This window comes from Puntigrus tetrazona, unplaced genomic scaffold (genome assembly GCF_018831695.1).
Source record: "Puntigrus tetrazona isolate hp1 unplaced genomic scaffold, ASM1883169v1 S000000223, whole genome shotgun sequence".
Lineage (NCBI taxonomy): Eukaryota > Metazoa > Chordata > Actinopteri > Cypriniformes > Cyprinidae > Puntigrus > Puntigrus tetrazona.
In genome coordinates, this window is record NW_025047891.1 from 980,825 (window position 1) to 1,004,428 (window position 23,604).

Genomic DNA, 23,604 nt, shown 5'->3' on the forward strand with positions numbered 1-23,604 from the left:
GACATCAAACTTCAGCCTCGAGGTCATCTATATATTCTATGCACACTGAAAATGTGTATAAAGTGTCTGTAATACAGATATAATATGAGTATTCTGTCTGGAATCTGTGTCGTGCCGATGATGACCTTGTCTGTGTTTCTGAGATTTGGCATCGACGTGTGTGTGTGTGTGTGTGTGTGTGTGTGTGTGTGTGTGTGTGTGTGTGTGTGTGTGTGTGCGCGTGTGTGTTCACACTCCACCATCACTCAGCAATCAGCCAACCATAACCATAAATCTGACAGGAGAGCGGTCGGGAAGGCGTCAGGCGCTCTGGAAGTGTGTTCTGGAGTGTGTGTGAGATATTCCCGCTGCTTTTCCTCCTCTCATCTCTGACAGGCAGGAAAGGGCCATCGGTCACACATGTGTCCGGTGGCTTTGAAGTGTTTTCTGCCGTGTTAGCGGTCAGGAGGGCTTCATCGCCGTGATTTTCCCCTAGAGAGCGAGACCGAGCAGGTATTCCTGCCGGAGAGCTTTCTGCTGATTATAATGTGCTTTATATGCGCCATAATTAACCCACAACATCTGTCCCGCTAAGAGACTTTAATCATGCTTTAAAAGCCTTAACTGCGCTATATATTTTTTATTCCAAGCCCAAAGTCAACATGAAATGGCATTCATAACCTATTTGACTTACGTAACGTGACATATATCATAATAAAGCTGGAAATTCAATGAGTTTAAAATGTAGGGCAGGACTGATTAGAAGAGCGCTTCATGGCAGGAAAGAATGTCATATACTCATGAAATTATGCATTTTAGACATTATTTTCGTAACGATTGCAAAACAATTATTTAAATCAAGTAACAAGAATTTAAACATCATGGACGTATTCACTGCATCGCTCTCAAAGAATGAATGAATGAACAAAGTAATAAATAAATGAATGATAATAATAATAAATATTATATCACTATTAAAAGAGGAATTACAAATAAATTTTGCACAAGTCAGATGCCTAGATGCATACCAACAAAGATTAATTTAATTAAAAATAACTTGAAAAGGAAAAAAATATAATGTCTCTTGATGAAATTAAATATAATTCATTTAAAACAAGCAAAAAAATTAAACAGAAAATTGTTATTATAAGTTAAAAAAAATTATAAATGTTGTTTATTAACCAAATTTTTAAATAGTCACCACTGAGAATAATGCACTTTATTAATATACATTTTCTTTGAAAAGCTAAACTCTTTTAGTTTAACACTATTAAGTAGTCAAAATAAAAATAGTAAAAATAAATACATTTAGTATGTGTATGTATACACACACACACACACACACACACACACACATATATATATATTTATTTTTTAAGTAAATTGTCCAGATGCATCACAATAATGAGAATTTAGAGGAAATTAGTTTAAATGTCATTAAACAGGTTCATTTCTATTTGCATGGAATCAAATTATATGTAAAAAATGGAAATGAAATTTAAATGATTTTTTTCCTTTCTTTTGATTTCCGAGTGAAATATAAGCTGGACACGCAGCAATGAGATTAACAAAGGAGTTATTTGCCTGCTGCTCGTGATTCTTACAAAAGGGAGGATCATTTTAAAGGCGGCGGCATTTCTCTTTTTAGAGTACTGAAAGAATTGTTCAACAAGACCAAGGAAAGTAAATGGGGTCAGTTTAGATGTCGTGTTGACTTGAAGTGATTGTCACATCAGGTATAACGAGGCCTCCTCTCCAAAACCTGACACTCGTCGACGGACTTTACAGACCTGCAGCTTTTTTACATCAGCACGTTACACCTGTGTGTGTGTGTGTGTGTGTGTGTGTGTGTGTGTGAGTGTGTGTGTGTGTGTGTGTGTGTGTGTGTGTGTGTGTGTGTGTGTGTGTGTGTGTGTGTGTGTGTGTGTGTGTGTGACAAGTGTGTGTGTGTGTGTGTGTGTGCGTGTTGATTGAGAATGTCTGTGTCTGTGTGTGTGTGTGTGTGTGTGTGTGTGCAGCCCCAGTGCATGTGGCTGGGATTGAGAATGTCTGAGCTGTGGCAGCCCCAGTGCATGCTGGGATTGATTGAGCTGTCCCGGCGCCCCCCAAACCTGTCAGCCGCTGGAGTTATGACATCATCAGGCCCCTCATAAGGCTCTCCATTGTTTTGAAATGAAAGAACATCAATTTCCTGCCCAGTGAAGCCTACGGGATGATTTGTGGCTGCTATTATCCTGCCAGAGTGTGGCGAGAGCACAAAAATAAGGACTCTGAGAGAGAGGAAGAGAGAGGAGGAAAGTTCTCTGGGTCTAATCACCTGAGACAGGTAACAGCGCTGCATACCTGCCACGTCCGCAAACGCAGAGGACCCTGAAGCAATTTAGACTCATAAGACGCTTAATAATGAAAATTCTGTCGTACTCACACTTCATCCTGTTTTGACTTCTCTTCAGCGGACTACAAAAACCAGAGAGTTGCAGAGTCAGTGCTTATTCATAATAGAGACGGATGCTGTCGAGCTCTGAAAAGAATAAAGAAACACACGATTCAAATAGTTCATTTTAGATTAAACCGTCTTAAACCAGTGCAAAGACAATGAAATGCTTTTTAGTATATTTCATTCATATATTTATATTTATATATTTTACATACATAAAACGGAATACTTGTTTTTTGTTCCTGAAAGAATGCTTTAATAATACTATGAAAATAGAATGGAATTATTTTTAAACAAGCACAAAAACATTTGCAAAAAAATTCTTTAACATTTGTATTATAAATAAAAAAATCATTAAAAGTTGCTTATTAACCAAATATTTCAAGAATCATCTCTGAGAACAATGCATGAACACTTTTATGAATAAAAAATAAATAGATTAAGTATAAATAAAAATGACATAAAATTCAATTATTTTAATAGTGACCATTAAGAATAATGGGAATTAATAATAATAATTAAATTGTGAAATATTAATCTAAATTAAAATCAAAACTGGATTTTCAGAATCATTATTTCAATCAAGTTACATGATCCTTCAGAAATCATCTAATATTGCTGCTTAGGTGACATTTTTTCAATATTTTGGGGAATCTGCCACTCAGCTATTCAAATTCTACAGTCGGAGCAAGTAAGATATTAAACAAAGTACTATTTTATTCAGCAAGGATGCATTAAATCGACCAAAAAGCAAGCGTAGCTGTTCCAAACATTTGATTGGCAGTGTAAAAAAAAAAAGCCAATGTTAAAGCGTTAAAGTGCGTTTAAGCTGCAGTGCAGAAGACGCTCAGGCTGAGATTTCATACGATTTTCCAATTATTTTCTCTTCTGCTGTGGCCAGGATTGACATCACATCTGACCCACATGGGATTTGACAACAGCGCATTTTAATCAAATAATGACTTCAATTTTGCTGTTTACTTCACACAGAGCACTCCTTGAACTTACGGCTAGCGCTCCTGAAACACATAGATCGCTTTCGTTTGTCATTTTTTGCCTCTTGACAGCCCGGTGCAAAAAAACTCCTCCTTCCACAGAAGAAAGTAAGTCATGACACGAGGGGGAGAAAGTGACGGCAGAATGTCATTCTCGCTCGAGGTGTCCAGATATTCCTGGGTGCGCTGCACCTAAACACCCACCCAGCTCTCAAACGAGGACCGTCTGTCCGTCTTTAATCTATCGGCGCACCATAGAAAGTGCTGAACGAGGCGGAAAGTTTCATCAGGGAAGCTGCTGTCCCGGTGATGCAGTGAGATCAGCTTTTCATACCAAAATGAGAATTTCACTTTTTCAAAAGGCGCAGCGGTAAACTTTCACCCAACCCACGCACACACACACACACTCACACACACACACACACACACACACACACACACACACACACACACACACACACACACACACACACACACACACACACACACACACACACACACACACACACACACACACACACACTCACACTCCGCCGTGCGTCGGCACACAATAGCCTCTAAAGGGTTGGCGCTTGTATTAAGAGCGCACTTGGGCGGACGTTCGGTGTTCTCGGGGGCAGATTGGAGCCGTCACAGCGCGTGAGGCCGGACAATAGCGTGAGTTATCAGACAGACGCACCTGAGACTCCCGGCCGGCTCGATAGACGCAGGATTAATCCGCCGCAGACACGCCACACGACTCCGCGTCCGCTGCTCTCTGCATACTGATGGGATATTGTTGTCTAGTTGATTAATTCGAGGGAAGTGGAGTATGAGCTGCTTCCGTGCGCATGAGAGCATTGTGTTATCTGTATTTTAGCACCGCGTTCCGGCCCCGAGTCCTCGCTTTCCCAGAGTTCCCTGCAAACTTTGATCAGAACAACAGGTGCGACGCTGGAGGACATTTCTACACGGTTTTTGTTTGCGTGTGTATGGGTTTGGCTTGAGTTTAGGTTATTAAACAAAGAAAATAGGAACTTATTATTATAAATATTTGATGTTTTATTAATTTTGCACTGATAATCCTTGCAGGAAATTAAGGCTAGGAAGATTTTTTTTTTACTTGGCAGGAAAGCTGCAAATGTGTTAATAAACATATGTCGAATTATTCAGGAACAGTTCAACTTTCTTTCTTGCTGCTTATACACTGTGATGCATTTTATTTTTCCAGAAAATACATTTTTCTTTAAAGATTAAAAAGTGATTTTAATCAATTTAATGTCACTTTTTTTACTTATTTATTGCTGAAACATTTTACTAGCAGTATATCACGTTTTCAGCATTGATGATAATAATTAGTGCTGATCGTGATTAATTGGCATCTAAAATAAAAGTTTTTGTTTACATAATATATGTGTGTACTGTGTATATTTAAAGACAGACATACAGTATATGTTTAGAAAATATTTTTACATGTATATATTTATATCCATATAATTTATATTATATAAAAACATATAAATGAGCTTAAAAATATTATTAAATATATACATGCATATGTACATAATAAATATACAGAGTACATACACATCTTCACAAAACATTCTCGAGCAACAAATCAGCACGTTATGATGATTTCTGAAGGATCACGCTACACTAAAGACTGAAGTAACGATGCTAAAAATTCATCTTTGATCACAGGAATAAATTGCGTTTTATTATATATTAAAAAAGAAAAGTGTTATTTTAAATTGTAATAATATTTTAGTGTTTTTCCTGTATTTCTGAACAAGTAAAGCAGAAGCATTTCTTTTGTTTATAGTTCATCTGTTTTTTTACTCACTTGGTAAGATGCTAACTCTTCAAACCGTCACTCCACCATTATGACAGTAGTTCACCTGAAAAGAAAAAAAATCTGATGAAATGTACAGTATGAAACTTTCCGTGTTCCCTCACGAAGTGTATTCTGGGCCAGTGCTGAAACCTGACGTGGTTATGTTAGGTCACAGCTCTCATTAAGAACCAACTCCGAATCACAGACACAATAAAGTTCCCGAATAATTCAGCACAATAATCAGAGATGTCAGACAGCAGCTTTAATCTGTCATCTCTTCCGGCTGTTAGTGTGTGGGGTCGTGCGTTGACTTTTAATTTTAGGATAATGTGGCAGCACATTAGAATCTCGTTAATGCTCCAAAAACATATGAAAACGTTTGGACTCGGTTGGTGATTGAAAAATCTTTTTGATGTAAGAGCTTTCTGCTTGAAATCGGTTCTGTGTCTAAATTTTAATTAAAACAATTATAATAGCTGTATAGCGAAGGAAAAGGATCATCGCATCTGCAGCATACCAGCTCCTCCTTAAATAACGTCTAAAAATATCCCAGAATGCATCTGATGAAGTTTGGTTCATGCTCAAATATAAGAAGGTTTTTTCTTTGTATGACACCCGAGTTGTCACCTGAGTTATTTCAGCACTGGGAAAGTATTGTAGCTTTTATTTAGATTTTGAAGATAATATTTACATTACATACAACATTTTGAATTCATATTTATACCATTTATTTTTAGTTTATTTTTTTTTTTTTATGTTTATATAGTTTACATTGTATTCATAAGTTAAACTAAATATAATTAAAGAGTTAGCTAAAATCTGAATGTTTTAGTTTCACCGAGCTATAAATTTAACTATATTTTATATTATTTAATTCAGTATTTTCTATATAGTTTTAATAATGTTGTTGTGTTTTTTTGTCATTTTTATTAGTTATTTTTAAATGTCTATATAGTTTTTATTAAGTATAATTGTTTTTTATTTCAAAATTATTTGACTTTATTTCAAGTAATCATATATTTTTTTAGTCGTAATAAGCCATGACTAAATGACCTTTGACTACTTGTGTAACTCAACAAAAAACAGAGACATTTAAGTGAACTAATGAGCATTTTAACAGAGCACACTGGTTCTCTCTGAGCGTTTAGACGTGCGGCTGTTGATCTGAACAGAGCTGTTTGTTGTGGGTTAAACAGAAGGCCATTTCCTAGCCCTAACCTCTGGTTAACCCACATTTCTGCTCCTGCGTCTATCTGGGATCTTCCCCGCTGCGGAAAGTCTTGCAGAAGAAAATTAAATTTTAAAGGGCTGCTCCCTGCAAATCTTTCATTGTTGATTTAATTATGTCTCGCAGAGCAATCCCTCGACCCCGACCTCGCTCTCAAACACACACACACACACACACACACACACACACTGAGAGCCGCTGGAGACCAGTCAAGGTTCCTCTAGCTGTTGGCTGATAATACTGACACAATCATCCTGGTTCTTCACTACTGCCAACGATAAAGACCTCATGTCATGGGAAACAGATTTCCAACAAAGTGCTCATTTTAATGAAGGAAACATTTTGCGACTCGAGCGCTCACAAATCCTTCTTCGCTTCTAAATGAGTGTTTATTGAAACTAAACAGTAAGACACTCATTCTGAAATGTTTTATGAAATTCAAAACTGAATTTTCAGCTTCATAAGACGCTTCAGTGTCACATGATCCTTCAGAAACCACTGCTGAAAATGATTGTCGAAAACAACGTGCTACGTGTATTTCTGTGATACACTGCCATTCGAGGTTATACAAATAGTTTTTTAACCATATCATTTAAAAAAACTAACAAACTAATAGAAAACTGTTGCACATTTTTACTGTTTTGATCAAATAAATGCAACCTTGTTGAGCAGGAGAGACTCTTTCAACAATATTAAAAACGTTCAATTATTACGTCGTTCCAAATCTGCTTTGTGAGATGGACTGACCAAAAGCCGTTCAGTAAGAATCTCACTCTGCGACGTCAAGGACGGCAAATCTCTCCAAGCCAAGCCGTGAGCCGGGTGAACAGTCTAGCTCTGTCCCGGACAGATGTCAAGGACTTCAGGCTATCATTTACACTAATATCTTCCTAAATGGCTTTCATGGTCAAGTGAAGAGTTCGTTTATCACCCCTCGCGTCACAAAGCAGCGTGCGATATCGGCCTCACCGGTGTCACGAAGGTTTCTAGCGAGGTGAAGGGTCTCGCTCAAGGGCACGGTGGAGATTGTTCGTGACTCGCCCCTCGCGGGGTCAAACCATCAACCTCCTGGTTACCAGCGCTGAGCTTTAACCATTACACCGCATCCCGTAACCTGGCCCAGAGCAGATGTTGCCATGGCGATGCCCTGCACTGAAAACTGCGCCACTGTTGTGACATGCAAAATGCTAATGAAGCCCAAAGTCACCTCATTAACCCGCAAATGTTTCCGCGCTGAAAACAAGACAATGGTTTTCTTAGCAAGCCACATGGGCGGCATAATGGGATAATGGATCAAAGGGTGACTTCTGTTCTTTTTTTAAAAAATGAAAAGATTCCAATGTACCGGAGTATTGGAGATATTCACAACACAAAAATCCTCCCCGGTCCATCCAGAAGATCAAACTGCGGCTCATTAGCATACAACCACCCACATTTGCATATCAAGGACTACTGCATATTCAGTCGCTTGACCCACAAGGGTGAACGGAAACAGGTTAGAGATTAATAAAAGAGCTTATTTGCATATAGAACTTTTAAAGGCAGAGTAACAAAAACAGCCTGTAGAATTAAAGGGATTTCTGTAAGAAAACATTTTAAAGAATGTTGGTAACCAAACAGTTGCTGGTATTTTATTTTTTTTTCAAAACTACTGAAGCCTATGGCTACCATTAACTACATGTGATCCTGGACCTATAACATTTATAGAAAACATTTTTGAAATTGATATGCACACATCACCTGAGAGTTTGTTATGATAGGGCAATATCTGATTGAGATACATTTGAAAATCGGGAATTTGAGGGTGTAAAAAATATATAAATATTGAGAAAATCGCCTTTAAAATTGTCTTAAATAAAGTCCTTTGTGATACATATTACTAATAAAGATTAAGTTTTGATATATTTACGGTAAGAAATTTACAAAATATGTTCTTGGAGCATGATCTTTACTTAATGCCCTAATGATTTTTGGCATAAAGGGACAATCGATAATTTTAACCCATACAATGTATTGTTGGCTATTGCTACAAACATACCCCAGCGACTTAAGACCAGGTCCAGGCTCACAGTTCGTTTCCAATATTCTTTAAAACACTACTTCAGTTTTTCTACCACATAATTTAGTTAACTGTTTTACTTGACATTTTTTTGTCATGTAGAAATGATCTAAGTGCATGTTGTTTGTGCACCTTTTTTTTTTTAGATGTTACTTGTGTTTGCTTTAAACTTTCATGTGCAAAACATATGCCTATTTTAACGTGCACAATATGGGTGTTTTAAGCAACACACACTCTGATGTGATTAGAAGGAGCGCGGGTTATTATATACGCGTCAGCTGGGGAAACCGAATGACCTCTGACTATTCCTTCCTGTAAGTGATGAGAATATTCCCATTTAATTATTCCAGGCGTTGCATTGACTTCCTCACCTCGCCATACGAGCCGCTCCTCAAGAGGAAAGTCAAGGAGGGCACTTTTAATTGAGTGATAAAATGGGCTGTATCTGTATCTGTGTGTGAAATATAAAGACCAGGGACGGGAAATGAGGAATTTAACATTTCCAATTCCACTAATGATTCTTTTGTTCTGATTCAGCGAGTCGCTGGATCGATTCGGTCTGAGAACTCTCGAAAAAACTCTTGACAACAAGAACTATTTATGCAACCAAACATCTTGAAATGCATTCAGGTCCAGTATTATAAATGTTCAGGCGTGGTTCAGAGTAACTAACATATAATTGTGACACACAGCACGATGTGAGCGTGAGCGCCGCGTCGGAGGGGTTCGTTCTGGGATTTACAAAGCATTGAGCGGCTGTCAACACGCGCACGGCACGCGCTCTCCAGAGGACTCGTGCAAATATCAACACACACAAACACGCTTAAATACCTCCGAGGGTTAAAGACAATATAAAGTTTCTCACAGGATGCGGTCTGCATTAATCTGAGCAACACAAACCATTATGCTCACATGTTTGCGTTGACTTTCTAAGACTTCAGGGACAAGTTTGTTCTCAAAAGCGAGCTAAATCTGCCAAAGCTCCCTTTGGGTATATACAGGGACGTCCTACGCTGGAAAAAGCAGTCGTACGTTAAAAAAATGAATAATAAATCTAGTATTTATTTTGAAAAATGTGTTTTTCAATTTGTCTGTTTAATTGAATGTGAAAATTGAAATAGGAGCTGTACAAAACACTGAAAAAGTCCCGTAGATTAATCGTGACAAAAACTCAGATCCACAAGGAAGAGATTGATTTTAGAAGTAATTCATTGGCCATAATAACGCACTTTAAGAAGGAGGCACTATGCGTTTGTGATTTTGCCTTGGCCAATGCATTTTATTGCACAGATTGCTTAAAGATGCAACATATCTCCCTCTCAAGGTCCAGCAACCTTCTTAAAAGATTCCTGGAGCTCTCTATCCCGGAGAGAGGCTGAAAATGAGACAGACGGTTGTATCTGTTAGGTAGAAGTCTAAACCTCATGTACACTCACACTCGAGGGACGTGGTCTGCGCAGACGCTGGCTTTTTAATTGGTTTCATTTGAATGACTGTAAAAGCCACTGCGTTATTAGATTATATTTATCCCAGCAGCGCGGCTGCTTACATCAGCGCTGAAAGAGAGATTAATGTACAGAATTTTAAACTGCGCTTTAATATTCCGTACAGATTTATCCAAACAGCTGCGTTGAGCCACTCAGATTGAGCTCTGTGCAAAGAAGATTTACCGCCATTACGAGCGAGAACCGCACCACGGCTCTTCAAGGCTTCAAAAAAACCCCCCTTCAATCTCTTGATTACCAGAGAAAATGACTTCAGCTCGTCACTCGGTTTGTAAAAGCACAGAACAAATGCATTTTGATTAATGCAAGATGTTTAAAAGCTCAAATGTGCAGCTTCAAGCACTTATAATAATTGTTCCACACAAAAACAAAGAGCGTTATTCGAGCTGCAAAGAGCCTAAATCATCTTTTTTTAGCGCTGGTAAACAAGTTTGTTTTTAGAAATCATTTTCTATGCAAATCACACCACAGGCGCTGTCCGTATATGGCTTAAGTTGCATTGAACCCAGAACATTCCTCCCAACAAAGGCGCTTTGAAACAGTGTTTACAACACTACCTGAAAGAAAACAGCCGACCGGCGTGCTTTAATGTTCGGCGGCTGCAGAAGTCCAGCCAAACGCAGCCACATGTTTCAGCTCCAGCAAAAACACTTCAGCGCTGACATTAACAAGAGCACGATATCAAATTCCAGACGTTCGCCAAAAGACCATGCAACATTTCTGAGCACATTCCTGGCAGACGAGATACGCTGGAAGACAAATGGCAGATGAGATCCCTTCAATATCTCACATGTTTCTCCAATCAGATGTTTGCTGTTTGTGTCTCTAACTGAGCTAAGGTTAACAAGACAAGAAAAGCTCTAACTCTAATCCTTGTGCATCAATAAAAAAAAAGTTACAATTGTCCATGTCAAAAATTGTGAAGCTTGGATGCACACACTTAACTTTGGTCTCATTTTAAAGAAGACCCATTGCATAAAAGTTATGAACAATATTTCATATAAAATATATATTTACTTGTTATATGAACTCTAAACGTGCTAGAGAATCAAAGCCATACGTCTAAACAAGCTGTGTTCGTAATTTGAGGTCGATATCTCAAAAAATGTGCTTTTGGTAAGATTTTGTTTGGAAGCAGTACCGTATTTTCCCCATTAGATGCTAGCAAAACTCATCTGTTTGGATTTGTGATTTTATAATGACAGTTTATCTCTCTCCAATATTAGAAGCACAAACACACAATTTTTCATGACATCCGTACAACACACCCACACAATTATAGCTGCATTTTTTTTATCCAATTGGCACTATAATATGCAGAAGCAAAAAACAGGAATAAAGCAATTATTTGCTTTATAGGCCAAACCTGTAAAAATGCCACCATCTGGTAAAAAAAATAAAGTTTTGAAGCTTTTTTAATGGGTTTCAGTGAAGAGATTTTTGTCCTTGAGGTCTTAAGAGGAACTATTTTTTGTGCCTAGTGCAAATTAGATTTATTAAAGTAAATGGGGGTGAAACAGTAAAATTCCAATAAAAAAACTCAGCTGAACCAAAAAAAGGGCTAAAATCCAAAGGAAAAAGTCATTGTTTTGAGTCAGTGATTTGCTTGGTTTGGTTCACCAAGTGATCTGTCTGTGGATTGGACTGAATCGGTCTGGGAAGTTAATGGCTCCTCAACTCAATGAGTCAGTCTAAGCTCTTCTCGACGGTCCGTCTCAGACACGTCTGACTCTAAATGAGCCGGGAACCATCTGTAGGGGTGCTTTAGTTGCGGCACGTCCAAGAGCTCATGAATATTTGTCACAGTCATATTCAAGATGCAGGAAAAGCCCAGGCCCAGGACATTATGGAGTATGAACATTAATCTCAATTAAGGTGCAAAAAACTGGGACAAGTGAATTGCAATACACGAAACGCCCTGTAATTAATATAGCTTAATTACATAAAAACTTAATCAACAGCAATGTGTGTCTACATATGGCTTTATTAAAACATGTTACAGAATGTAATACGCCACAGCGGACATTAGCGACCAGTAATTAAATAAAAAGAAAATCGTTCCTTTTTTAATGGGCAATCAAAACAAAGTGTTCAAAAGAACCAATTCAAAGAAATCATTTGGACTATTATTTTTTTCTTACCTTTCAAAGGTGTAGAGATCATCTGAGCCTGATGTAAATGTCTAACACCTGAAACTATTTTAATTTTGATTAAATTAATTCTACACAATTATCATGAACTAAAACAATAAAATAAATGGAATATAAATGGAAAGAAAATAAACACTAACATTTATTTAATTCAGATTTGGAAATCATTTAAAAATATTTTAAAACTTAAAACTTTTTTTATTTTGCAAAGGCAACTTTTCTCTTTTTCATTTAGTTTAATACTAAATAAAAAAGTACTAAGCAATAAATATTTTTTGTCACTAAAAATACTAACAACTTATGTTTATACAAAATTAAAAATGTTACTTGATTCTAGAAGTAGCTAAGAAGTAGGTGTTATATAAAGTGTTTTTATGCAAATAATACACGAAATAAGCAGAAAATATGTTAAAGAACAAACATCTAATTAATCAAAAAAAGTGACAATATGTTGTGTAACCAATAATGTGTCTCAGAGGTGTGTCTCTCTGCAAATGTGCATTTTATGTATATTATTATGCATCTTTTTGTGAGGGGTTTGAAAGCGAGAGCAGCACAGATTCATGTGTGTCTGTGTTTAATAAACCCAAAGGGACTGAATATTCCAAACTGGATGATACCCAAGCCTCACTGTGCCCTTCACAATGTCACCGCTTGCACATCATTGTTTTAGAATCACACACACACACACACACACACACACACACACACACACACACACACACACACACACAAATGTGCTTGTTAACTCCTGAGATACTGTAAAATGTGCATGTCATAAAAACCTCTTATTAACAAGGCAAAATCAGCTTGCGTGTAAAAGTGAGGTGGGATGTTTCTCCTGAAGGCAGAGAGACTGTCATCTCACACACACACACACACACACACACACACACACACGCGTGCGCTCCAGACCTGCTGATCAGGAGCGCTGGTGTTTGAGTAGCTCAGTCCAGGTGACAGTGTTTCTCTGAGACATTCATAATGGATGAATCCTTCCACACTCTTCTGCGGAAAGAAAACTCTGAAATCAAGTCTACCATGACACACAATACTTTCTCACACACACACACACACACACACACACACACACACACACACACAATCACATACTGGGAACATAAACAAGAGCTTCCCTTCTACTTTGCGCCGCAAACTAACTTATTGGTGTTAAAAATGTGCTTTACTTGGCTCTGTCTGTGTAGAACGAACAAACACACAGTGTTGGATAATTCTTTATGAAGTATATTATGAATCTTCTACCGCAGAACGATTTGCTAAATGCAATTATCTAATAAAAAAGTCATCCCGTTTAAAAGAGAAAAGATATGCATGCCACCTGGCTGATGATGATACAGCAGTAAGCTTTGACATCTAACTAAATTCTCTACTTTATTGCACATTTTTAGGTTTTCATGAATTCTTAACTAAATTAGTAAGTAGAAATAAATAAATAACACACTTCTCTCTGGTTGTAGGTAATTACCGCTGAAAAAGCACACTTAGGCTGTGTCTGATATTGTATACTTTATGCACTGGGAAAAAAATCTTACCATATCAGTTTTTTTACTTCAAAATTTCCTGTTTAATTTACTCTTATTTGCTGAATCTTTACCTAATTATTTTCAGTGTAGTAGATGACAATCTTTGACAAGAGTAGCATGTCCAGATTTCATAAAACAGTACCTGCATGACTCACTGTTTCTGAAGTGTCCATCTGATGGACACTTTTCTATCCCACGAGGCAACAGGACAGGATTTGTGGATTTTTGAGCTTTCTTAACTTTTTGCTCTTTAAAAACAACAAGTTGAGAAAAATCTGCTGAAGCTGGTTGCCTTAAACTTTTCTCAACTTTATATTTTTACAGTGCTCTTACCATTGGACTGTTTGTGTGTGTGTGTGTGTGTGTGTGTGTGTGTATGTATGTGTGTGTGTGTGTGTGTGTGTGTGTGTGTGTGTGTGTGTGTGTGTGTGTGTGTGTGTACCTACTTAACCATACTTTGCCAATAACTGTACCTAGAATAGAGCCAAATCTGACAAAATGATCTAAAAAAAATTAAACAGTAAAATTTGAGAAAGTTTTCTGCTAGGGTTAAGTTACCATATTTATAACTTCTGTACTATAGCTGTACATTAAAGAAAAACAATAGAAGTCTATGAAATGTCTTTCATTTAATTAAGTGTGTGTGTGTGTGTGTGTGTGTGTGTGTGTGTGTGTGTGGTCATTTTTAACAAAACCTAAAGCTCAAATTAAGATCATTTTTATTGTTTTTAATTTCTCCTGCAGACATCTTTATATCCGTAGAGCAACTGAGATGTTCTCCTGAATGTGTGTGTTTGTGAGTACATATTTAACCAAACTTTGCCAATAAATCTGTACCCAGTATTCAACTAAATCTACTAAAATGACATAAAAAAGAAGTAGTAAAACTGAAGAAGGTTGGCTGTTGGTCTTAGGTTACTGTATTTCTAACTAGCTGTGCATAAAAAACAATAGAAGTCTATAGAAAATGTGCGCGCTGAATCTGGATGGGCTCATTTTTAACAAAACCTAAATCTCAAATTAAGAACATTTGTATTGTTTTGACTTCTCCTGCAGACATCTTTATATCCGTAGAGCAATTGAGATGTTCTCCTGAATGTGTGTGTTTGTGTGCCAGGCACTATTGATTTCTGTAACAGCACTAGATTGAGGAGCTTGTAGTGACATGTTCCTCCTATTGCCGGCCTGATGGAAATGCTGCAGGACACGCAGCCCGGCAAAAAACACACCCACAGGTCAGTTCACGCGCACCGATGGTCAGGGAACACCTGCAGCCTGTGCGTCCGATTCAGACAGCTGTCAATCAGAGCCGAACACACAAACACACTCACACACACGGGCGCTCGACTTCGGCAGAATAATCCTCATTCAGCTCACAAGGCTAGAGATATTCAATCTTATTGATGCGGCAAAGAAACCAGACAGATGCGATAAGAGAACAGAGAAACTAACAAAACAAACTTTAACTCTCAGCGCTAGTAAACGCAACAGTAACAGAGATGCGGATGATGGCAAACAGCAGTCATTAACGGCGCTATCATCACGTGCTTGTGACATTAAACCAATGAAATATGCATGACAGCCATTTTCACAGCAGTAAACAGATTATAAGAGACGCTAAATGAGAGCAAACTCGCAGGTAAATTTAAATGTGCTGATCTAAATATGGATTATTTTTCGCAATTGAGCTCCCCGCTTGTTCATGCATCTAAATTTAGTGAGAGCACATCAGTGGATGACGCGGAGGGGGTTTTGTGCTGAAGAACGTCAGCTTCTCGTTTTAGAGAGCAGAGGAGGAACGGTTTCTCTCTCTCGCTGCTAAATGAGCGTTTGGTGAATGAACGGAGTATTATACACTCCTGACGGCTGCCGCCTGCATTCATGAAACACATACACACTTAGCGGGGTTAAGAGGGTCCGGCGAGGCGAGTGTGTGAGGCTTTATTCAGGTATGAAGACACATTTATCTCTGCAAGTGAGCTAAATCTGACAGCACTTATCAATCCGTCAATGACATCTCTTCCCTGTGCTGTTATTGGTGTGCTTGTGTTGAGGACATCCCTTTTCTCATAGAGTTAGAATGATTATTCAAACATTATAGTTATAGTTATTATTAGGTCTTGGTGTGAATACAGCTCAAAAAACTTTCAAATGTATTTGATAGACTTTCTGCTTACCAAAGCTACATTTATTTGGCTAAAATGTGGTAATAGTACAGTGAAATAATATTGCAATTAAAAAAAAAAATCTATTTCTATTTGAATATATAGTGACGTAATTGATTTCTTTGATCAAAGCTGAATTTTCAGCTTTATTTCAAAAGAATAGTATTTACTTATAATTATAAACATGCTTTCCTCCACTCTTGATCAATTTAATGTGTCTTTGATGAAGAGAAGTTTCCATTTCCTTTTTTCTACATCAAAATGGCAGTATCGCGGTTTCCATGAAAAAATTAAGCAGCACAACTGTTTTCAACATTAATAATAATCAGAAATGTTGAACTTTTTCTGAAGGATCGTGTGAAACCGAAGACTGGAGTAATGGATAAATTCACATAGAGAAGGCTTAATATTACAAACAGTAATAATATTCACTATTTCACAGTAATTTTTCATCAAAAATGTAGCCTTTGTGAGCAGAAGAGACTCTGAATTATTTGACGATGCTGAACAGTGGTGAATAAATAGCTTGCAGGCAAAATTGCCAAAGAAGTGAACAAGAAGTCCTCACCATGACAGAAAAACAAACACACACATGTGTGAGACTGTAATGAGTTGCTGACCTCTCTTGGATCACTCCACTTTCTCCTTTAATTAGGTTTGAAATGTCAAGAAGAAACTTCTTTCTGTCTTGGTTACTCTTGATGTGAGTGTAATTGATGCTCAGTCTGCCAAAGTCTTTGCTTGACCCAGTTTAAAATGAGTTTAAAACGCGAATGGACAAAAAATGTGAAAAGAAACAAAGACGGAAAGACAAGAAAAAGACATTATGACATTATTAAGATGACCTCTGTGCTTCTGTCTTCTTAATTAATCAACATTTCTGCATTCTAGCAACGTCTCATTAAGGTGTCAAAGCAGTTTCTGTGTAAATGCAAGTGTAGAGTAATTAAGACTAAAGAGGAACCAGTCACGAGTCATTAGTGTTTTAGTGAGTATACAGACTCCAACACACAGTATCTCACTCTCACACACACACACACACACACACACACACTGCTGTATCTGCTGACTGCAGCAAAATCCAGTCCAAAACCATTTAACACACAGCAGACAGCAGTTCAAATTCAACACGAAGCCTGTCCACAAGCCATTATACTTGACTTCATCACAACGTGACATGTCCAGTGGAATAAGACTTTCATGGAGTGGGAAAAACACGGCATGACTGAAATATGAAATAGGAATATAAGGTGGCTGAACAATTAATATCTAGATACAGCTGCATGTAGAAGTTAGTAATTGCTTCATTTTCAATATTTAATATAACAGGGATTAATATGAGTGTTAAAGTTAGTATTAATAGTATTAGCAGCTCCGTATGCAGGGCTTTATTAAGAGACATGGTCAAATCAAACACTGGTAGAGAGGTTCAGGAACCTGATCTTAACAGGATAATGAGTTAACAAGGGGGAGGGGCTAATCAGTTACTAAGGAAGATAATGTGGGCAAGGAACAGAGAACACAGAAACAATGGGGAACAAACACCAAGACAGGGGATCATAGAGTTAGTTAATATTATAGTGTTAATATTGGAGTTAATTTACATTCAGCATTTTTTTGTATCATTGAGATACTTTCATAATTTTATTTAATATTTTTAAATTAAATTTAGTGTAAGTTTGAGTCATTTTTATTATTATTTTTATCATAACTATACATTTTTATAAGCTTTATCGGTTTCGCTTATTATATTTAATTGAAAATATTTTTTTTGTGTCAGTTACCAACAACCTTGGTTAGAGTATCGCTTTATAAATCTTTCATCTCTGCTGAAATCGATTGAGAGTCAAGTTTTCAGCTTGCCCGGGCAGCACGTATCGCTCACTTCTCAGGTTCCATCTCAGTTACGATGCTGCCTAAGAAGGGAGCCCCTTGTTTACATTCACTAGGTCAGTGTGTGGAAGCGGTGCTGAAGAGGGTCTGTAGGACCCTGAAGATGCTGCTCTTATGACATCATCACCTCCATCATCATCATCACAAGCTAATGGGAGGCTCATCACCATAGTAACCGGAGATCTATATGTTGGTAAAGAAAGATCACGACTCGCACAGACACAAACAAAAGAGCGCACACCAAAGGAGCGCTCTCAAAGAATCTCCCCCGCTACGAGGGTCTCGTTTTTCATAAAATATGAAAGAAGGAGAAACACAGCAGCACGGCTGGATGCTCGCACACACACACACACACACACACACACACACACATCTAAATCATTAACAGCCTTCTCTCTTACAAACTGTGCAGAAGCAAAATCTGTTCAACCGGGACTGATTCACTGAAGAATGGGTCAAACGTAAACTATACTATTGCACGGCTCTGAATATAAAGTTAACTATCAAACTTTATTCACATACACTCATGTACAGCTATATATATATATCTCAAAGCTTAACTGCTCTGTTGTCTTAAAGTGAACAAAAACTACTGGGAGAAAATGGTGCTATTTCTTTCATTTTCCGTCTTTGTCCATATTTCATTAGTGACTTGTCTTTATTTAACGTTCTATTAGCTAGGTAAGTAGCTTTGATGTGGCAACCGGTTGAAAATTGTTTACTGGTACCTAAAAATTAGCTGTCATCATTTTATTCATTAGACTACAGAGATTCATGGGTCAAAAAACCAACTGAAAACAAAAACTATTCCTTTTTGCTATTGATTATTTTTTTTGCTATTTTCCATATTGATGAATTTTTCTTGTGGTGGGGCCCACGAAAATTTTGTCAGGGCGAGAAAAGCCTTAGAGAACTGATTCCTGACCTTTCATTTCAATAAGAACAGCAGAGATCTTACTGTATGCAAAATACATGATTTATAGGGAATCTCACTGCTAGATTGCATCACGCAAACCCTGAGGTTGCAAACGCTTTCAGTATAACGCATTACAGCATATAAACCAACACATTATGTATTTAATGAAATATAATATCTAAACAAATAAATATGAATAGGCCTGAATTATAGCTGTAGTTAATATCGTTTGCAATATACGATGTGGCATATATTAAGGAACTCGAAATGCTTCCAAAACACCTTTATAACATATAATATATGCATTCCTCATTGAAATCCTTTATTTTTCCTCCATCCTCTCTGCATTACATGGCCCGAGGGTCTGTTGAAATGATTTGGAGCGACCCGGCTCTGTGAGTGCGGAAAATACGACAGGAAAATGAGATCTGTAGGTCTGATGAAGGTGGCCAACGATTTCTGAGCTGATAGCATTTGATGGATTGAATCAAGGCTACGCTGTGAGAATAAAGAATGCAGGATTTTCCTGAGCTGCCGTCTATAGTTCCTAAAACTAATTTATAGCAGTGTTTGTTCTATATAATCTAATTGTTTAGGGGATTTCTGCATTGTGTTTCAGCTTGTGTATTTCTAACGCGATTTGAGTTACATGCAGAAGTTTAAAGAAATAGTTCAACCCAAAAAAGTATGTACCCACACTTGGGACATCCGAGATGTAGGTAAGATTGGATCTTCATTGGATTTGGAGAAATGCAGCATTGTCACTGTCACCGATTGATCCTCTGCAGTGCATGGGTGCCGTCAGAATGAGAGTCCAAACGGCTGATAAAAACATCACAATAATAATCATTTTAACTTTAATCATCGCTTCTGGACAAAATTTCAGTCCATAGTATAGTATAGTATTTCACTGGAGAGAGCAAAAAATGTGGATTATGCCTTAATATCTGCATTTGAAAACATTTTTTATCTTCTCCAGATGTTAACTGATGGACCGGAGTGGTGTGGATTATTGTGATGTTTTACCGACGGCACCCATTCACTGCAGGGCATCCATTGAGCAAGTGATGCAATGCTACATTTCTCAAACAAACTCATTTCAGCATTTTGAGGTGAACTATTTCTTTTTTGCGGTTTGTCCAAATGTAAGATTCAACTTTGAACAAGACGCTTCAACTCAGGATCCTCTAAATCCTTATTAAACACTACTAACAACCAAAGCCTTACAGACTCATCAGAAACCAGGTTAAAGGTTTACCGAGAGATGTTTCTGCAGCCTCAGTGATGACTGGGTTTCTATTTCTCTGTAACACAATCAGCCTCCCACAGGTTGATGTGTTTTAGGGCGCAAGTACGCAGCTCGGTTTTTTTTTTTTTTTTTTTTTTCCAGACGCTATCAAAATTGATTTGAGATTCAGTGCTGGATTGATCCTGCAGCAAGTTTAATCAAGCGGCAGAAAATTGAGAACGAAAAAAGAGCCAATCTGTCTCCTTTTATGCATTTACGTAACTTACCACGGTTTTTCACGAACCGATGGATCAGGCTCAGGAACACACTCAGCATATTACCTAGAGCTCAGACCCTTTGACAACGACACGATGGAGACATCGGACAAAAATAAAGAGAAAGTGTGCAGTCCTGCAGCGCTCAATGTGAGTTGTCAGCGCTTGATAAATGGGTGCTATCACAACGCATGTGTGTGTGTGTGTGTGTGTGTGTGTTTGTGTGGTCCTCAGCTGACTGATACGGACTGAGTCGAGTGTACAGGGTGTCTGTCGGTGTCTATGATAAGGCACATCTCTCTCTGTTCAGGGACGGATATAGAAACCATAGATCTGTCTCTCTATCTTAGCTCCGGCTCTAATCAGAATCCCGTCCACCCACTCTATTTCCTGACACGCTGGAATAACACACATCTCCCAGAGGCTGCTCAACACACAAATCCATAATTCATCTCTACAGCCTTTAGTACACCTATGTACATAAAGCAGAGTGAGATTCGGATTCCCTGCATCATATGCAAACACGTATGTGTCATTTGGCTGCGTCGTGTGTGTGTGTGTGTGTGTGTGTGTTTGATGGTTTACATGATGTTAGCGTTCAGCCTGAGGGACTAAACTAAACCTGCCGGAATAACAGATAAAAAAAACAACACACTCCGCCCCAGCTGGGCTAATAATAAAACAAACCTAAAGCGTATGTTTCTTAAGTGCATATCGATCACAAACACAAAGTGCCGACTTAAAAAGACGATACCAATCAATATGCTGTTGACATTGTTAATAGTTTAAATTATGTTTCACATTTTATAGCTAATAGCAATTTATCATTACATCATAGTTTAGAATTTTTGAAAAGAGTAAATGGTGCAAGACCATACTACAGATGTGATTAACCAAGCTATATATATATATATTCACATTTTACATGATATTTACTTTTAAAGTCAAACACTTGAGAAAAGTAATACAAAGTGTTCACTATACATTGCCAAGAGTGTAAGTACATTTTGGATCAAACACAAGGGGGAGGCAACGCTTCTGTTAATCCTGTTAACTACCCCTCCTCAAAACTTGTTTTGTCCCACTGGCTTAGTAACAGTGTCAGTAATCCCTAGTAAGATTCATCTTTGAACAAGACACTTCAACTCAGGACCCTCTAAAGTTTGTTTCACCTCTCAGAAACTAATTCCACCAATTCTAGTCAAAAAAACCCCCCAAAAAACTGCATTACATAAAGACGATTTAATGCAGTCACATCTCACCAGCGTGGCTCATGCAATCAGAATTTGGAGTCTGAACTGTCTATTTTAAAATAAAGATTCCCTTGTATTTCAGTAGACCTTCAGGCTTGACAGGTTTGACAGTCACAGTTGATTTAGTTTTATTTTAGCCCAAGAGTTTGATCAAATTGACAAAATGAAGGCGGCGAGGAGCTGCATTAGACTGTCCAGGACGGAGTGCAAAGATTTCTAGCCCTAGACAGATGAGCAGCTTTCATGTGAGATGACCGCATGCTCTCTGACCTGCACTCAGTCCGCAGGTGTGTAATGAGTGTGTAATGATGCTCTAGAGTCAGAACGACTGTGCAGGTGGCCTGCAGCTATGACACACATATGTGTCCTCGGATGGCACAACCACAGAGCGCCTGATGCATACAGGATTAAAAAAATGTCATGCTCCAAACTCAGTGAATGGACTAATGCATTTTCTAGAGTCAGGATGCACAGTTTTTGTTCTTCCAATGTCATGCACAAAAATGACCTGCAATGGTTGCTTTACGTACCTTGCAGTGCAAGCTGCTTGAGGGATTTTCTTCAATATACAGCTTCTGGTTCAGATGTAAGCCTGATGAACTTCTGGCTGGTGTTATAGCCGTTTAATCAAATGTTAGCGATTGTCTAACAGCCTATGGCGACTCGCTGGAGACACAAGGGCAATGTGTGTTAGAAAGATACATTTCTACATAAACTGAGAATGAGTCTAATTTTACAGAGCTCTAACTTTGTTGTATTTGACTTAAAAATGACACGATGCTTCTCCAAATGTCATGCTACAAACTCACTGAATGGATTTTGCATACCTAGTTTAAGTGGTTTGCGGGATTTTCATAATAGAGCTTGGCACACATGCAAGCCGGTCTGATGGCTCTTTTTGGACAAGCCTCCATGAGTCCTGCGGAGGTATGGTTTACATTTAGCATTTTAGATTAATTTAAGTGGATTGCTTTTGACAACATATTTGCCAGTTACCTGTTAATATATTTCTTATTGCAACTCATGTCTGCAGAAACCATGTTCAACAAGCAGCTTGTGTTCTCAATTCCTGAAATGCAGCTGCAACATAAACACGAGTGAAAAAGCATTCTCTCCTCAAGTTACTCTGACTAGAATGACCTGACCAGTGGAGCAGCCAGTCGAAGAAACTAAATTAATCCAAGAAATGAGGCTGAGATACTCTCAAATATTTACCCTGTTCCTTTCCATATATCTCTCATGCCTTAAAATAGGATGCGTTCTTTGAAGGAGCTGACGAGATGGGGGGAAAACAGCATTACCCCTGGAATGAACTTCATAGCAGGCAATCGTCTCAGGTATATGTTTTCAATCTGAGAGAACCGCACGCTCATATATATTTATATACGACCGTAAATTCAACAGAGCGTCCTCCACAGGCCTCCCCTCGGGAATCAGACGGCCTGTCGGGAATACAGAGCCGTAAATGAGCAAAAGGCCGAAGCCATCGCGGCGGCAGACGAGTGCCAGTATGTGTATGACAGCAGAGAAATGAGAGAGGATGAAAGTCGTCGCTCAGGGGCGAGACAGCAGAGGGCTGGTAAGATGGAGGAATAACAGTTTACTGCCACATCATGTTGAGGGATAATTCAATCAAATGTTAGCGGTTGGCTATCGGCCTCCTGGCGGCTCGCTGCCGAATAGCAGAGAGTGAAGATCTGAAAGACGAAAGACGACGTTTGTTAGACAGAAACGTTTCACCTTTCTACGGAAAGCGTTTAGAACCGGTCTTCGTATTGTTAGGACAGAACTGATGTGTTTTCAGGACCACAATCAGCTTGATGTTTCAAAGAAACCGTATTGAGTAGCTTTACATTTTTTTTATTTAATTTGCCAATCAGTGTTATTATTAGAAGCAAAATTAAAGATTATGCGGATGAGGCTCCCAGCAGTGAGCTGGAACATCTGACATGTTCATCTGTTCATTACACATCAAAATCATTTTAATGTGATTTTCAGATTATTTGGAGAGTTTTCTTCAAGTCAGGCTTTTATTTAAAATCCAGTAATATTTATTTTAGACAAATTAGATTTTGCATTTTAATGATTTTTCTTTTACTTTATATAAAAACTTATGTATAAACCTTTGTATTCTTCTTCTTCTTCTTCTTCTTCTTCTTCCGCT

The 23,604-nt window shown here is 38.0% G+C and overlaps 1 protein-coding gene and 1 long non-coding RNA gene across 5 annotated transcripts in view; one reads left to right on the plus strand and one right to left on the minus strand.

Annotated features, from left to right (window-relative positions):
* Positions 1–23,604, minus strand: part of LOC122333259 — a 62,667-nt gene that overhangs the window by 21,328 nt on the left and 17,735 nt on the right. For 2 of the 4 annotated variants that reach the window (XR_006248605.1, XR_006248604.1), the window contains exons 1-2: positions 3,425–3,857; positions 2,405–2,500 (exon numbers count right to left, since the gene is read on the minus strand). This is a non-coding gene — a long non-coding RNA (uncharacterized LOC122333259). Of the gene's footprint in view, positions 1–2,404; positions 2,501–3,424; positions 3,858–5,233; positions 5,289–21,970; positions 22,107–22,267; positions 22,360–22,436; positions 23,432–23,604 lie in introns of those variants that run through there. The other 2 variants (XR_006248606.1, XR_006248607.1) reach the window with 2 other exon arrangements.
* Positions 1–23,604, plus strand: part of chrm2a (cholinergic receptor, muscarinic 2a) — a 70,130-nt gene that overhangs the window by 13,772 nt on the left and 32,754 nt on the right. The window lies entirely within an intron of this gene.